Source organism: Scyliorhinus torazame, chromosome 5, assembly GCF_047496885.1.
Source record: "Scyliorhinus torazame isolate Kashiwa2021f chromosome 5, sScyTor2.1, whole genome shotgun sequence".
NCBI classification, from domain to species: domain Eukaryota; kingdom Metazoa; phylum Chordata; class Chondrichthyes; order Carcharhiniformes; family Scyliorhinidae; genus Scyliorhinus; species Scyliorhinus torazame.
The window spans coordinates 310,833,718-310,851,710 of record NC_092711.1 but is presented as its reverse complement, the minus strand read 5'-3'; positions in this window follow the sequence as shown (position 1 = coordinate 310,851,710).

Below are 17,993 nucleotides of genomic sequence, written 5' to 3'. Positions count from 1 at the left end.
AGACCCCCCCTCCCCCACAGGGACATCCTGACAAAAGGGACCCCCCACAAGGATCCCTGTAATAGAGCTAACCCCCACAGGTACCCCCTGCCTAAAGGGACCCGCCGTTACAGAAGCCCCTTCCACACACAGTCTCGATCCCCCCCCCCTGAAAAGAGACCCCTGGCTGGAAGGTGGAGAGCTGTCCTGACAGGGGCAGAGAGAAGAATTACAGCTGTAACACTTACCTTGAAGCCCCAAGAGTCCATTCCTGGAAGGAGAGCAGCTGTGAGCTGCATCTGGCTCCCACAGATCCATTAACTGCAAGTCATTCATAGCTTTCTAGTAGTGGTCTGTGATTGACAGCTTCTACAAACCCATCTGCAGCTCCGATTCATTCATCTCACTCCACAGTTCAGTGGCTTCAGTGGTGGAACCACAATTTTTTAAAACATTGACCTTTTCAAAGAGAGAGGTACCCGGTATCGATCCTGATTTTGACCCCACGCCCGATTCTCCGCCCCAACGGGGAACACAGTGCGGGCATCCCAGGATGGAGAATCCCGCCCAACATTCTCTTTAGAGAAAATGAATCTTCCTTGCAAGCTCAGCACCTACTCCACTCCACAGGAATCCTTGGATAAGTGTTTGACATCTAATTTAACGCATGCCAAGGGCCTAATGCCTGTTTTAGATGGCTGCCCAGCTGGCCCAAAGCTTAAGCCCGAAGTATTTGACGCTGCCCAGTCGCAGGTGTAGATTTGGTGCTGTCTGTCATGTTGCTAAGATTGCCATGTTTACATTGAGTTATTCCATAGCACAGAATTTTACCATTACATTTTCTGCATTCTATTCCCAAACGTCCAACAGTTTGATAGACATGTTGGGTCTTCTATCTTATGAAGAAGGAGTGTGGACTGAGTCAGGTACTTACTTGAAACTAGTTTATTTAACCTATTCACAAAATATACCAGATGGATTACGTGTAGGCACATCTCCTCTGAGTGCTGCCTGTCTGCTACACAGAGTATGTAGCACATCACTACTGATGACACGGATGCATCATAGTCTACATCATTCAGTAGCATATCTAGTCTCGTAACCCATTAAACTACACTGGCACCACCACCTGGAGGTTCCCCTCCAAGTCACTCACCATCCTGGCTTGGAAATATATCGCGCTCCTTCACTGTGGCTGGGTCAAAATCCTGCCATTCCCTCCTTAACAGGTGGGTGGGCCTACACCTCAGGGACTTCAGCAGTTCAAGAAGGCAGCATCTAATGGGCAATAAATGCTGGTCTAGCCAGCGCCACACATTTACTATAAATGAATTTTAAAACCCCCAACTTATCAACATACTTTCTAATTTATTTTCCTCTCATGTACTTAACTAGATTAGCCTAAAATGCCTCTGCACCTTTTGCCTCAGATATTCCATGTGGTAGTGAGTTTAACATTCTAACCACTCTCTGGACAATGCAACGTTTCCCACGTTCCCCATTAGATTTATTAGTGACGATCTTATGTCTGTGATTTGTAATTCCAGCCATCCTGACAAGTGCGAACATCTTCCTCAAATTTACGCTGTTGCTCTATTTCATTATTTTAAAGGTCACTCTCAGGTCACCCCTCAGCTTTCCCGACTCGGGGGTAGTATTTTACCGCCCCTTCAACTGGCACGCTATTCCGGTTCCACTGTGACTGGACCATAGAATTCGGCTCTGGAGAAGAAAGGATCCCCAAACTGTTCAGTCTTTCCTGGTAATTATAATCAATCAGCTCCAATCTCATTCTCCTGAATACTTTTTTTCCCCACCTTCTCCAATGCCTCCACCTTTTATAATATGAAGACCAAACCTGAACACATTTGTCGAAGTACGGTCTCACCAAAGTTCATTACAAGTTTAACATGACTTCATTGCATCGCAATTCCATTCGCTCAAAAGCAGCCACAACACGAACCAATTTTACTGAAATGAGTTTCTCATTAAATTCAATGAGAAGCTTTGAGCCAAGAAGATTTTGCATCAATATATAAAGACCAGGCACTCTGCAGTGCTGAAATGTTTGAAATCCAGATCACGTACTTTACTAAAATGCACTTTGTCAACATTTACAAGTTCATTCCAGCACAGTGAATGCTTGTTAATATCCACTAAAATCGATGCTATAAAATCAACAGTAACCTGAATTGATGAATCAGGCGATGCTCGAAAAACAGGCACAAAAATTGTCTCAGGTCAGATTGCAGGAAAATCAGAAATGTTTATTAACTGATTTGCTTTGCATTACTTAGGTGTCTGATACAAAACAAAATCCATCATGATGTTCCAGGCCAAGCCAAACTATGAATCCAGATAAATAGAGTTTCTGTTTGACTAACATGGAGTGCCACTCTCTCCCATTTATCTTATCCAAGGGTATTGATGTCAGGAGTGCAATGGCAAAACTCTGGCCTGCTCAGATGTCTTTAGGGCTGCTGCTGAAATTTAAGCAACTAGAACAGCTCAGCTTACCAACTTCCCATTGACTTTGCAGCTGGACTGCCCAACCCATTTGGAAAATGGCACGTCGCGTTAATTCAGGGGGATAAAAATAAAGAATTCCCTCAACACTTTCACCAGAGCGACAGCATGGATAATGTGCTTACATCTATGGCATAGGACTTGAATACACAACCTTGGAATTGTGATGCAAGAATGGAACAAACTGGGCTATAACGGATACATCAGCGGAAACGTCCCAGACACAATAATAACTATCATCCTTTAGATCCCCTCAGCTGGTTTACCATGAACCTTCCAATTTAGTACTGGAGTACTAAAACAGAAGGGAAATACTGCAGTTGCTGGAAGTCTCCAATAAATACGGAAAGTGCTGGAAACCCTCAACATTCTGGCAGCATCTGTGGAGAGAGAGTTAATGTTCTGAGATGAATTTGAAGTCTTCAGAATGGAAGGAGCAGAAGTTCTGAAGAAGAGGCACATTCAACTCGCAACATCCGGTTCTCTCTCCACAAATGGTGCCCGACTTGTTGGGCACAACGTTCTGATATTTTGTCGGAGTGTCATTTTTAGACTGAAAACCTGCGTGTGTCTCTCCAGCTGCACAGCCGAGGTTCCTCTCCAGATCCTCAGGCACTCTGTGCACAGAGAATTTGGGGGCGTGGTTTGCGCCGCCACTCTGGCAGGGAGGGCCTTGATAGAGTCGGCACTTCCAGCTTCGCAGAGATTGGGGCTCTGTTTTTAAAGGGTGCCCCAATCTGCATTAGAAATAAAATCCCGCCCACCCCCTGCCCCACAGACACGGGGAACCCCACCCCATCACAAGCATCTGGTCAATGTGTCCAAACCTTGCCGCTGCCCCATTTGTAACATCTAACAGGCCATTTGCCTTTAAAGAATCACATGGGGGGGTGGGGCGTTGCAGGAAGCCCCCTGATCCGGCTGATAACTTGGAATGTGAGAGGCCTGAACGGGCCTGAAGGTGTGTTCGCGCACCTGAAGGGACCAAAGGCAGATGTGGTTGTGCTCCAGGAGACGCATTTGAAGATGGCAGATCAGGCTAGGCTGAGAAAGGGGTGGGTAGGGCAGGTTTTCCACTCGGCGTTGGGCGCGAAGAATCGAGGGATGGCGATCTTGGTGGGGAAGCGGGTGTCGTTTGAGGCGCTGAACATCGTGGCAGATAATGGGGGCCGGTACGTGATGGTGAGTGGTAAGCTGCAGGGGGTGCGGGTGGTACTAGTGAATGTATACGCCCCGAATTGGGACGATGCCGGATCCATGAGGCGACAGGGAGCTTGATAATGGGGGGGGGGAACTTCAACACGGTGTTGGACCCAGCATTGGACCGCTCCAGGTCCAGGACGGGTAAAAGGCCGACGGCGGCCAAGGTGCTTAGGGGGTTTATGGACCAGATGGGGGGAGTGGACCCATGGAGGTTTGCCAGGCCGGGGGCCAGGGAATTTTCCTTTTTTTCCCACGTCCATAAAGCTTACTCCCAGATAGATTTCTTCATTATGAGTAGGGCACTAATCGCGAGAGTGGAGAGCACGGAATATTCGGCCATAACTATCTCAGATCATGCCCCGCATTGGGTGGAGCTGGAGTTGGGGGAGGAGAGGGAGCAGCGCCCGCTGTGGCGCCTCGATGTGGGACTGTTGGCGGATGAGGAGGTGAGCGGGCGGATCCGGGGGTGCATTGAAAGATATTTAGAGGCTAATGACAATGGGGAGGTGCAGGTGGGGGTGGTCTGGGAGGCGCTGAAGGTGGTGGTCAGGGGAGAGCTAATCTCCACTAGGGCCCATAAGGAGAGAAAGGAGAGAAGAGAGAGGGCGACATTGGTGGCGGAGATATTAAGGGTGGATAGGAGGTATGCAGATGTCCCCGAGGAGGGATTACTCAAGAAGCGACGAAGCCTCCAGGCCGAGTTCGACCTGTTGACTACCAGGAAGGCAGAGGTGCAGTGGAGGAAAGTGCAAGGGGCGGTGTGCGAATATGGGTAGAAGGCTAGCCGGATGTTGGCACATCAGCTTCGGAAGCGGGAGGCAGCGAGGGAGATTGGGGGAGTTAGGGATAGAGGGGGGAACATGGTGCGGAGTGCGGTGGGAATAAATGGAGTACTCAGGGACTTTTATGAGGAGCTGTATAGGTCTGAGCCCCCGACGGGGAAGGGGGGGATGCGCCGATCTTTGGATCGGCTGAGGTTCCCGAGGGTGGAGGAGGAGCAGGTGGTTCGGCTAGGGGCACCGATTGGGCTGGAGGAGCTGGTTAAGGGGTTGGGGAGCATGCAGGCAGGGAAGGCCCCGGGGCCAGATGGGTTTTCGGTGGAATTCTACCGGACGTACATGGACCTGTTGGGCCCACTACTAGTGAGGACTTTCAATGAGGCGAGGGAGGCACTCATCTGCCCCCGAAAATGTCCAGGGCACTGATCTCGCTGATCCCGAAGCGGGACAAGGACCCGTTACAGTGTGGGTCGTACAGGCCGATCTCGCTCCTCAACGTCGACGCAAAGTTGTTGGCGAAGGTGCTGGCTATCAGAATTGAGGACTGTATCCCGGGGGTGATTCATGAGGACCAGATGGGATTTGTGAAGGGTAGGCAGTTGAACACTAAATCCATGCTGACTTGTCCTAATCCGACCCTGCACTTCCAAGAATTTAGAAATCTCGGGCGAAATTCTCCCGAAACGGCGCGATGTCCGCCGACTGGCGACCAAAACGGCGCCAATCAGACGGGCATTGCGCCGCCCCAAAGGTGCGGATCTTTGGGGGCCGAGCCCCAACATTGAGGGGCTAGGCCGACGCCGGAGGAATTTCCGTCCCGCCAGCTGGCGGAAACGGCCTTTGTTGCCCCGCCAGCTGGCGCGGAAATGACATCCCCGGGCGGCGCATGCGTGGGAGCATCAGCGGCTGCTGATAGTTTCCCACGCATGCGCAGTGGAGAGAGTCTCTTCCTCCTCCGCCATGGTGGAGACCGTGGCGGAGGCGGAAGGGAAAGAGTGCCCCCACGGCACAGGCCCACCCGCGGATCGGTGGGCCCCGATCGCGAGCCAGGCCACCGTGGGGGCACCCCCCGGGGCCAGATCGCCCCGCGCCCTCCCCAGGACCCCGGAGCCCGCCCACCCCGCCTTGTCCCGCCGTTCAAAAGGTGGTTTAATCCACACCGGCGGGACAGGCAATTTATCGGCGGGACTTCGGCCCATTCAGGACGGAGAATCCAGCGGGGGGGGGCCCGCCAACCGGCGCGGCCCGATTCCTGCCCCCACCGAATATCCGGTACCGGAGACTTCGGCAACCAGTGGGGGCGGGATTCACGGCAGCCCCCGACAATTCTCCAACCCGGCGGGGGGGGGTCGGAGAATGACGCCCCTCATCGTTAACGATGGATTCTAGAATCTTGCCAACAACCGAGGTTAGGCTAATTGGCCCATAATTTTCCATCTTTTTTCTTGTTCCCTTCTTGAACAGGGGGGCTACAACAGCGATTTTCCAATCCTCTAGGACTTTCCCTGACTCCAGTGACTTTTGAAAGATCATAACTAACGCCTCCACAATTTTTCAGCTATCTCCTTTAGAACTCTATGTACAAGGTGAGATAGAGGCCTCGGTTTGGTCCCCGATCCGAGAGAACCACCGGTTCGTCCCGGGGAGAATGGATGGGGGGTTTCTGAGCTGGCGCCGGGCAGGAATTTAAAAAATGGGGGACCTGTTTATAGATGGGACGTTTGCGAGCCTTGGGGCGCTGGAGGAGAAATTTGGGCTGCCCCCCGGAAACGCCTTCAGGTACATGCAGGTGAGGGCGTTCGTGAGACGGCAGGTGAGGGAATTTCCGCTGCTTCCAGCATGTAAGATTCAAGATAAGGTGCTCTCGAGGGTGTGGATTGGAGAAGGCAAGGTCTCGGCGGTCTATCAGGAGATGCAGGAAGAGGAGGAGACCTCGGTGGAGGAGCTAAAAGGTAAATGGGAGGAGATAGACGAGGGTACGTGGGCGGACGCCCTGGGTAGGGTTAATTCTTCCTCCTTTTGCGCCAGGCTTAGCCTGATACAATTTAAGGTTCTTCACAGAGTGCATATGACAGGGGCGAGGTTGAGAGTAGGTTTTTTGTGGTAGAGGACAGGTGTGTGAGGTTCTCGGGGAGCCCAGTGAAGCACGCCCATATGTTCTGGGCATGTCCGGCGCTGGATGGATTCTGGAGGGGCGTTGCGAGGGCGATGTCTAAGGTGGTGAATACCCGGGTTAAGCCGAGCTGGGGGTTAGCACTATTTGGAGTATCGGACGAGCCGGGAGTGCAGGAGGCGAAAGAGGCCGGTATTCTGGCCTTTGCGTCCCTGGTAGCCCGGCGGAGAATTCTGCTACAGTGGAAAGATGCAAAGCCCTCAAGCGTAGAAGCCTGGATCAGCGACATGGCAGCGTTCATTAAATTGGAGAGGGTAAAGTTTGCCTTGCGAGGGTCTGTGCAAGGGTTCTTCAGGCGGTGGCAACCGTTCCTAGACTTTCTAGCTGAACATTAGGAGGTGGTCAGCAGCAGCAGCCCAGAGGGGGAGGGGGGAGGGGAGCGGGGTGGGGGGTGGGGTTTCGGGTAGGTGCTTGTTATTGTTTCATGGGGGGGCTTGTACATTGAGGGAATTCGCGAAATAAGTGTACGATGTTGATCTGTGTGTTTTATGCTTTTCTTTTTTCTGTAAGGGGGGGGGGGGGAGTTTGTTGAAAATTTGGTAAAATTGAATAAAAATATATTTTTTTAAAAGAATCACATGGGTTGGGGGAGTGGGAGTGAAACTGCAGCGCAGTGGTAATGTTCATTGGACTAGTCATCCACAGACCCATGCAAATTCTCTGGGGACACAGGTTCCAATCCCACCACCATACCTGGGAGAGTTTAAATTCAGTTAATGAATCTGGTATCGAAAGCTCATTTCAGTAAGGGTCACCATGAAACTACCATCGATTGTTGTTGAAACCCGTCTTATAGAATCATAGAATTTACAGTGCAGAATAAAGAAAATTACAGCACAGGAACAGGCCCTTCGGCCCTCCCAGCCTGCACCGATCCAGATCCTTTATCTAAACCTGTCGCCTATTTTCCAAGGATCTACTTCCCTCTGTTCCCCGCCCATTCATATATCTGTCTAGATGCATCTTAAATGATGCTATTGTGCCCGCCTCTACCACCTCTGCTGGCAAAGCGTTCCAGGCGCCCACCATCATCTGCGTAAAAAGCTTTCCACGCACATCTCCCTTAAACTTTCCCCCTCTCACCTTGAAAACATGACCCCTTGTAATTGACACCCCCACTCTTGGAAAAAGCTTGTTGCTATCCACCCTGTCCATACCTCTCACAATTTTGTAGACCTCAATCAGGTCCCCCCTCAACCTCCGTCTTTCCAACGAAAACAATCCTAATCTGCTCAACGTTTCTTCATAGCTAGCACCCTCCATACCAGACAACATCCTGGTGAACCTCCTCTGCACCCTCTCTAAAGCATCCACATCCTTCTGGTAATGCGGGCACCAGAACTGCATGCAGTATTCCAAATGTGGCCTAACCAAAGTCCTATACAACTGTAACATGACCTGCCGACTCTTGTACTCAATACACCGTCCGATGAAGGCAAGCATGCTGTATGCCTTCTTGACCACTCTATCGACCTGCGTTGCCACCTTCAGGGTACAATGGACCTGAACTCCCAGATCTCTCTGTACATCAATTTTCCCCAGGACTCTTCCATTGACCGTATAGTACGAAGTCTTACAACACCAGGTTAAAGTCCAACAGGTTTGTTTCGATGTCACTAGCTTTCGGAGCGCTGCTCCTTCCTCAGGTGACATCACCTGAGGAAGGAGCAGCGCTCCGAAAGCTAGTGACATCGAAACAAACCTGTTGGACTTTAACCTGGTGTTGTAAGACTTCGTACTGTGCTCACCCCAGTCCAACGCCGGCATCTCCACATCATTGACCGTATAGTCCGCTCTTGAATTAGATCTTCCAAAATGTATTACCTCGCATTTGCCTGGATTGAACTCAATCTGCCATTTCTCTGCCCAACTCTCTGCCATTTCTCTGCCCAAGGCCTATTTATATTTTGCTGTATTCTCAGACAGTCCTCCTCGCTATCTGCAACTCCACCAATCTTAGTATCATCTGCAAACTTGCTAATCACACCACCTATACCTTCATCCAGATCATTTATGTATATCACAAACAACAGTGGTCCGAGCACGGATCCCTGTGGAACACCACTAGTCACCTTTCTCCATTTTGAGATACTCCCTTCCACCACTACTCTCTGTCTCCTGTTGCCCAACCAGTTCTTTATCCATCTAGCTAGTACATCCTGAACCCCATACGACTTCACTTTTTCCATCAACCTGCCATGGGAAACTTTATCAAACGCCTTACTGAAGTCCATGTATATGACATTTACAGCCCTTCCCTCATCAATTAACGTTGTCACTTCCTCAAAGAATTCTATTAGGTTTGTAAGACATGACCTTCCCTGAAAAAAACCATGCTGCCTATCACTGATAAGTCTATTTTCTTCCAAATGTGAATAGATCCTATCCCTCAGTATCTTCTCCAACAGTTTGCCTCCCACTGACGTCAAGCTCACAGGTCTATAATTCCCTGGATTATCCCTGCTACTCTTCTTAGACAAAGGGACAACATTAGCAATTCTCCAGTCCTCCGGGACCTCACCCGTGCTAAAGGAAGCTGCAAAGATATCTGTTAAGGCCGCAGCTATTTCTTCCCTCGCTTCCCTCAGTAACCTGGGATAGATCCCATCCGGACCTGGGGACTTGTCCACCTTAATGCCTTTTAGAATACCCCAAACTTCCCCCTTCCTTATGCCGACTTGACCTAGAGTATTTAAACATCCACCTTAGCCTCAACATTCGTCATGTCCCTCTCCTTGGTGAATACCGATGCAAAGTACTCATTAAGAATCTCACCCATTTCCTCTGAATCCACACATAAATTCCCTCTTTTGTCTTTGAGTGGGCCAATCCTTTCTCCAGTTACCCTCTTGCTCCTTATATACAAATAAAAGGCTTTGAGATTTTCCTTAACCCTGTTAGCCAAAGATATTTCATTACCCCTTTTAGCCCTCTTTATTGTGCGTTTGAGATTTGTCCTACTTTCCCGATATTCCTCCAAAGATTCATCAGATTTAAGTTGCCTAGATCTTATGTATGCTTCCTTTTTCATCTGAGCTAGCCTCACAATTCCACCTGTCATCCATGGTTCCCTAATCTTGCCATTTCTATCCCTCATTTTCACAGGGACATATCTGTCCTGCACTCTAATCAACCTTTCCTTAAAAGACTCCCACATTTCAAATGTGGATTTGCCCTTAAAGAGCTGCTCCCAATCCACATTCCCTAGCTCCTGCCGAATTTTGTTATACTTGACCTTTCCCCAATTTAGCACTCTTTCTTTAGGACCACTCTCGTCTTTTTCCGTGAGTATTCTAAAACTTACGGAATTGTGATCGCTATTCCCAAAGTAATCACCGACTGAAACTTTAATCACCTGGCCAGGATCATTCCCCAATACCAGGTCCAGTATAGCCCCTTCCCGAGTTGGACTATTTACATACTGCTCTAAAAAACTCTCCTGGATGCTCCTTACAAATTCTGTTCCATCTACGCCTCCAAAACTACATGAGTCCCATTCAATGTTGGGGAAGTTAAAATCTCCCATCACGACCACCCTATTGCTCCTACATTTTTCTATAATCTGTCTACATATTTGTACCTCTACTTCAAGCTCGCTTTTGGGAGGTCTGTAGTAAAGTCCCAACAATGTTAGTGCACCCTTCCTATTTCTTAGCTCTACCCATATTGCCTCAGTGCTCGAATCCTCCATTGAGCCCTCCTTAATCATAGCTGTGATATCATCTCTGACCAGTAATGCAACTCCTCCACCCCTTTTACCTCCCTCCCTATCCCTCCTTAAGCATCTATACCCTGGGATATCTAGTTGCCAGTCTTGCCCTTCCCTCAAACCAGTCTCTGTAATACCAATAACATCATATTCCCAGGTACTAATCCAAGCCCTAAGTTCATCTGCCTTACCTGCTACACTTCTCGCATTGAAACAAATGCACCTCAGACCACCTGTCCCTTTGCGTTCTTCATTTCTTCCCTGTTTACTCTTCCCCTTAGTCACATTGAGTTTATTATCTAGTACCTTACTGGCTTTAGTTGCTGCCTCTTTACAGACCTCTAATTTCCTAATCTGGTTCCCATCCCCCTGCCACATTAGTTTAAAACCTCCCCAACAGTGTTAGCAAAAGCACCCCTTAGGACATTGGTTCCAGTCCTGCCCAGGTGTAGACCATCCGATTTGTAATGGTCCCACCGCCCCCAGAACCGGTTCCAATGTCCCAAAAATCTGAACCCCTCCCTCCTGCACCATCTCTCAAGCCACGTATTCATTCTGACTATTCTTGAATTTTTACTCTGACTGTCTCGTGGCACTGGTAGCAATCCTGTGATTACTACCTTTGAGGTCCTACTTTTTAACTTATCTCCTAACTCCCTAAATTCTGATTGTAGGCCCTCATCCCATTTTTTACCTATATCGTTGGTGCCTATGTGCACCACGACAACTGGCTGTTCATCCTCCCCCTTCAGTATGTCCTGCAGCCGATCTGAGACACCCCTGACCCGTGCACCCGGGAGGCAACATACCATTCAGGAGTCTCATTTTCGACCACAGAAATGCCTGTCTACTCCCCTTACGATTGACTCCCCTATGACTATAGCCCTGCCAGTCTTTTTCCCGCCCTTATGTGCAGCAGAGCCAGCCACGATGCCATGAGCCTGGCTACTACTGCCTTCCCCTGGTGAGTCATCTCCCCAAACAGTTTCCAAAACAGAAGGCGGCTATTCGACCCATTGAGTCTGCACCGGCCCCTGGAAAGAGCACCCTACTTAAGCCCACACCCACACCCACCCTATCCCCGTAACCCAGTTTCCCGTCCTAATCTTTTTGGACACTAAGGGCGAATTATAACGGCCAATCCAACTAACCTGCACATCTTTGGACTGTGGGAGGAAACCGGAGCACCCGGAGAAAACCCACGCAGACACGGGGAGAATGTGCAGACTCCACACAGACAGTGACACAGCCGGGAATTGAACCTGGGTCCCTGGTGCTGTGAAGCCACAGTGCTAACCACTGTGCTACCGTGCTGCCCACTACCGTGGTTCACTTTTGGGGAAGGAAATCTGCCATTCTTATTTGGTCTGGCCCACATTCCAGACTCGCAACAATGTGGCTGACTCTTAACTGCCTCTGAAATGGCCCAGCAACCCACTCAATTCAAGGGCAGTTAGGGATGGGCAACAGCGACTCCCACATAACCTGAAATCATTTCAAAAAAGCATAGTTTGCAATGTGTGAGTCACCTTGAAAGATTAAGAAAATCTTAAGAAAAGATACCCCGGGGGGAGGCGTGAATCCCGCCCCAACGCCGGCTGCCCTATTTTCCAGGCACAATTTTATGGGGGCTGGTGGGATTCCTGTTGACAGCGACCCCCCTGGTGATTCTCCGGGGCCCGATGGGCCGAATGGCCGTCCACTTTTGGCAAGTCCCGCCGGCGTGAATTACTCACCTCACGCACGGCGTGACCTGGCAGGTAAGTGGTGGCAGGGGGTGGGCCTGGGTGGGGCGCGGGGAGATCCAACCCCAGGGAGGGCCCCCATGGTGGCCTACCAATCTGCGGGCGGGCTGGTTCCAAGGGGGTACATCTTTCTTCCGTGCCGGGCTCCTGTAGGGCTCCACCATATTGCCGGGGGCTGGCGTGGTGAAGAGAATCCCCGCGCATGTGCGGAAATACGCTGGCCGGTCTGCGCAGGCCCGGAAATATGCCGGCCGATCCGCGCATGCGCGAGTTCACGCCGGCCATTTCGCGCATGCGTGAACTCGCGCCAGCCCTTCGGTTTCGGCTGGAGCGGTGCCAACCACTCCGGCATCAGACTAGCCCCCAAAAAATTGGAGAATTCCTCACTTTCGGGGGCTGTTGACGCCGGAGTGCTTGGCGCCGGTTTTCCCACCGGCATGGGGACATATCCCCATTTTCACAGAATCCTGCCCTTAATGTTCAGCTCCAATGTCACACATCAGCTCGAAGTTGCATTGAGGTTTTGTGTCATGGTGAATGGTCACATTTCCTCTCAGCCCTTCTCTATGATGCCTTGAATGACTGACATTCACTGAAAGAAGTTTACAGGAAATCCATGGTGTACCAATCGCGCTTTGACTCCAGATACTGTGGCCTGAGGGGACAGGACATGAGTCTTCAATAAAGCACATGAATCTCGGCGGCACGGCGGCACAGTAGTTAGCACTGCTGCTTCACGACGGCAAGGACCCGGGTTCGATCCCTGCTCAGGTCACTGTCCGTGCGGAGTTTGCACATTCTCCGTGTTCGCGTGGGTCTCACCCCACAACCCAAGGATTGCAGGGTAGTTGGATTGGCCACGTTAATTTGCCCCTTAATTGGGGAAAAAAAAAATCGGGTACTTGAAATTCATAAATTTAGAAAAAGCAAGCAAATCTGCTGACGGCGCAGCTCTTTGACGATCAGAATCGTTTCCGAAAAATCAGGTCCATTCGTTCAGAAATTCATAACAGAAACAAAGAAACATTGTAAAGATTGCATTTTTAAAAAACTCACAGAAAATGCTGGAGAGGCGCAGTGCTGCCTCACGGACCCGAGGACCAGGGTCCGATTCCGGCCCCGGGCCACAGTCCGTGTGGGGTTTGCGCATTCTCCCCGTGTCTGTGTGAGTCTCATCCCCACATCCAGGCAAAAAGATGTGCAGGTGAAGTGGATTGGCCACGCCAAATTGCCCCCATTTGGGAAAAAAAAAGATTTAAAAAAAAAAAGAAAATCTGGGAAAAAACACTTAGAGGACCAAGCAGCATCTGTGGAGAGTGAAACAGAGTGAAATTTCATTTCGATGACCTTGCACTATAATCGATATCCGTGTAAACTAATAGGACGTGGAATCCCGGTACTGTGAAAAATGCACAGAAAAGGCACCTTAAAAAAGTGTTTCCTGTTTGCAATAGGCTTTTAAAGTATTTGCTCCAACTGTACAACATCATGGAGGATTTCTGAATATAATTACCTGTCAGGTGGTTTATCAGTGAAAGGGAGGTATTGAAGAAACAGTGCTTTGATTTTAGTGCCAAATGGTGATTTAATAGTCATTTATCTTTGTAGGTAGATGCAGCTGTGTTTACAGCTCTGATGGTATGCAACACATGTGGTATGAAATAATGATAAAGGTAAGAAAACAAAGAGCAGGGGGAAATAATAAACATGTCACGCCGAGGGTGTAATCTTCTATTTGGATTTTATCATTGTGTATAAAATACATATTACCATGGGTCTGCAAATCATGCAGCTTGTTTAAAAATGCATGAGCTTTGGTTCCTGGGGTAACATTATAGTAGTTGTCTGCATAATCTATCATAATGTAGGATGCTGGTGCTGTGAAAATAAGCTTCTTGGATACATAATAGGTCTACGTTTTTTACCTTGTTATCATAGTTATTGTTTAACATCTGCTCTCGATTGCCGTGTCGTTGTTGCTGGGTTTAATTGTTAATTGATACTGTCAGCAGGGTCTTGGAGCAGCTTTGTCATGTCTCTGAAAATTCATTAAGATCTAATCAGTAAGGACCGCAATATTGTAAATGGGACATCTAGATTATGCACCAGCAAATGTTCCTGCACAGACATACTTAATTTAATGTAATCTGTTGAATGAATGATTACAGTAGGAGTTATAGAAAGATTCTGTCATATAGGGCAGTTCAGTGATCCCTCCAGACCTCAGCTTGTCTGCAGTTGGTAAGTGCACCGCAATGCTGCCTCAGAATTTGTGCTGTTAAAAGACCCTTCATGCCATCAAGGTGTATCCTTCCACAGGCCAGAAAAATGTCACCCTGTTGCGGCTTCGACCTTGACGATTAGGTCCTCGGAAAGAAAAGAAAGTCTTGCATTTGGAATATTGTGTACAATTCTGGTCGCCACACTACCAGAAGGATGTGCATTCCTTGGGGAGGGTACGGAAGCAGTTTACCAGGATGTTGCCTGGGATGGAGGGCATTAGCTACGAGGAGAGATTCGATAAACTCGGTCTGTTCTCACTGGAACGACGGAGGTTGAGAGGCGACCTGATAGAGGTCGACAAGATTATGAGTGGCATGGACAGAGTGGATAGTCAGATGCCCTTTCCTTGGGTAGGAGAGCCAAGTACCAGGGGACATAGGTTTAAAGTGCACGGGGAAAAGTTTAGAACAGACGTGCGAGGCAAGTTTTTTACACAGAGGGGGGTAAATATATGGAACGTGCTGCCTGGGGAGGTGATGGGAGCAGGTACAATAGCGGCATTGAAGGGACATCTAGACAAATATATGAATAGGGTGGGAATGGAAGGATACGGACTCCGTAAGTGCATAGGGTTTTAGTTTAGGCAGGTACCATGGTCAGCACAGGCTTGGTAGGCCGAAGGGCCTGTTCCTGTGCTGCATTGTTCTTTGTTATTCCACACCCTCAGGGTGTACCAAGTGCTTTACATTCAAGTAGGCAGTTTTTAAGTGTTTTGATCTGGGAAATGTGGCCTGGGTTAAAAGTCCTTGATAAAATGCAGTACGGTGGCGCAGTGGGTTAGCCCTGCGGCCTCACGGCACCGAGGTCCCAGGTTCGATCCTGGCTCTGGGTCACTGTCTGTGTGGAGTTTACACATTCTCCCCGTGTTTGCGCCAGTTTCGCCCGCACAACCCAAAGATGTGCAGGGTAGGTGGATTGGCCACGCTAAATTGCCCCTTAATTGAAAAAAATTAATTAGGCACTCTAAATTTATAAAAGAAAAAAAAATCCTTGATAAATCTGGCCTGATCCCCAAAGATAATGAAGCGAAACCCCAGAATACTTATTCGTCCCCTGTTTGATCACAAGCAGCCGTCCTTCACAGGCAAAGATTTCCAAACCCTTCTCAGCATGGCCCACCACTCTTACTCCTCTCGCTGAGACACCCGAACATGGGCCTACCTGGCCTCTTTAATGTGGTGGGATATCTGTAACCCCACTTATGGCCACCACTCTCTGCTGGTGCTGTTGGGACCATCTGATTGGCTGGCAGCTTCCTAAGACGGGACTTCCTCCTGATGTTTTCCCTGGTTGAGGAATCAGAACCAGATGACACAGTCTCAGGATATGGGGTAGACCAGTTAGGACTGAGATGAGGAAAGATTTCTTCATGCTGGGGGTACTGAATCTCGGGAATTCTCTACCACAGAAGGTTGTGGATGCTGAGTCACTCAATGTGTTTAAGAAAGATAGTTCATTATTTAGATTTTAGTGGCATTAAGTGGTATGGGAGGAATATGACATTGCGCTCAAGGATGACACTGAAGAGAGGAGCTGGCTTGAAGGGCCAAATGGGCTACTCCAGCTCCTTGATTCTATGTTTAAAAGAATTAATACTACTCCCAACTTTAAAGAGTTGGGAGCTGCCACCGGGATGGTTGACAGGCTTCCTTCCTACTATTTAGCTAAGGGGTGAGCGCATGAACTACAGCACCTTGTAAAATTCAGCCCTTGGAAACGATGGTGTTCCCATGCATTTAGTGACCTTGCTCATTTAGATTGTAGATGTGGATGGGCTTCTGAGGTCAAAGATGTCAGAGAGTTCTTCTTCACATAAAGAATGATCAATACGTGGAATAAAATCCTGGATAACGTCAGTGCTAAATCTTCGGTGCCATTTCAGAAGGAGTTTCTTTCTATCCCTTTATGACTGTCTTCTCCCATCCTACTGAGCCTCTAGAGTCATTTGCAAACATCGAAATACAACTTACAGGAGGAATTAGCACCATAACAACATGTACAAACAGACAAAATGGTGGGACAGGAAAACACCCGGCCCAATCTTCGCGTCACATGCATCTAGGTTACCTCACGCATCACTGAACACAACAACGCACGACGACCCGTGGCAGTTTCATGCGTGGCACTTGTGGCAGAACGTGCCTCTCAAGGATTGGCCTCTTTGGCCATCAGCTTAGGGGCGCCAAGTGAAGACACCCGATCTGAAATAGTTTTGTTTACCGCCTGTCCACCACCTTACGGAGATGGGAGGATACATGATGGAGTTAAGCTCATTGGGTTCACCACCTTCTCAAGGACAGTTGGATGGACGATAAATGCTGGCCTTGCCTGTGACATCATTTTTCTAAAATATAACAAATAAATATTATGGAACGGATGAGATTTCCCAGCATCCTCCCCCTCCTCCGTGATGGGTTTTCCAGTGGTGGAGGCGGCTCACCATTGGTCGGCAGCGGGATATTCCGGTCCCGCCGCGAAGTCAACCCCGTTTTGCGTTGTTGGGCAGCCACGCCGCTGGGGATCCCGCTGGCCAATGCAAACCGCTTCTGGGAGGGGGTGGGGCGGAAAATCCCGGCCAACATCTTTCACAAACTGACGATATCCCAGAGTGTTTTACGACCAACTGAGCATCTTTGAAATGTATTCGCTGCTCCAATGTAGGGAACACAGCTTCCAATTTGTGCACAGCAAGCTCCCACAAGTGGTAACGCGATAATGACCAGATCATCTGTTTTGGTGGTGTTGGTTGAGGGATACGGCGGGGAAAGTGCAGATCTGACGGCCGACCAAACATGTGCATTCCTGATCAGTATTTATCTTGTAATCTCAGTTTGTTCTTATTATAACTTCAAATTCTATTGCTGTAGATATTTATCGAGCTACCCTTTAAGGAAATTAATCAAAGTTGCATTAAGTGCTCCTTCTATTCCCAACTGTGCACCAAAGAAAATGTTTGAATCTTCAGTTTCATTTGAGGTTTGTTTACTTTGAACTTATGTCCTATAATTTAGCTCAGAACCCAAGCTAAACCGACTGATTCATTATATAAGGCTTTCAACCTTCTTTGCTCTGCCTTCAATTTTCTCCCATCTACTCCGAATGTCTACCTGTGCCACAATACCTTTGGTACTTTACCCAAATGAGCATTTCTGCTATGTGACTCCTTGATGCAGAACTTGGTGCATGTGTAAGAAAAGGAGCTGCCACCTATGGCCAACTCAGGACACATGCATGGAAGAACATCAAGCTGGCCCTCAAGGCCAAACTGAATGATCAATACTACAAATCTTAGGTCTGGCTTAATTATCATCCCTGGTAAGTAGATTATTTAAATTCAGCAGGTTGGGACAGAGCAGGGCTAATATTCTCAAGCTACACATAGCAGTCATAACAGCACTGAGAGTGCACCTACACTACATGGACTGCAGTCTTTCAAGAAGGCAGCTCATCACAACCTTCTCAAAGGCTATTAGGGCTGGGCAGTATATGTTGGCCTAGCCAGTGATGCCCACACCCTGTGAATGAATACATTGCCCTGAGTCTTAGGATTACTAGTCCAGTGACAACACCACTGTCATGATATTCATGTGAACATC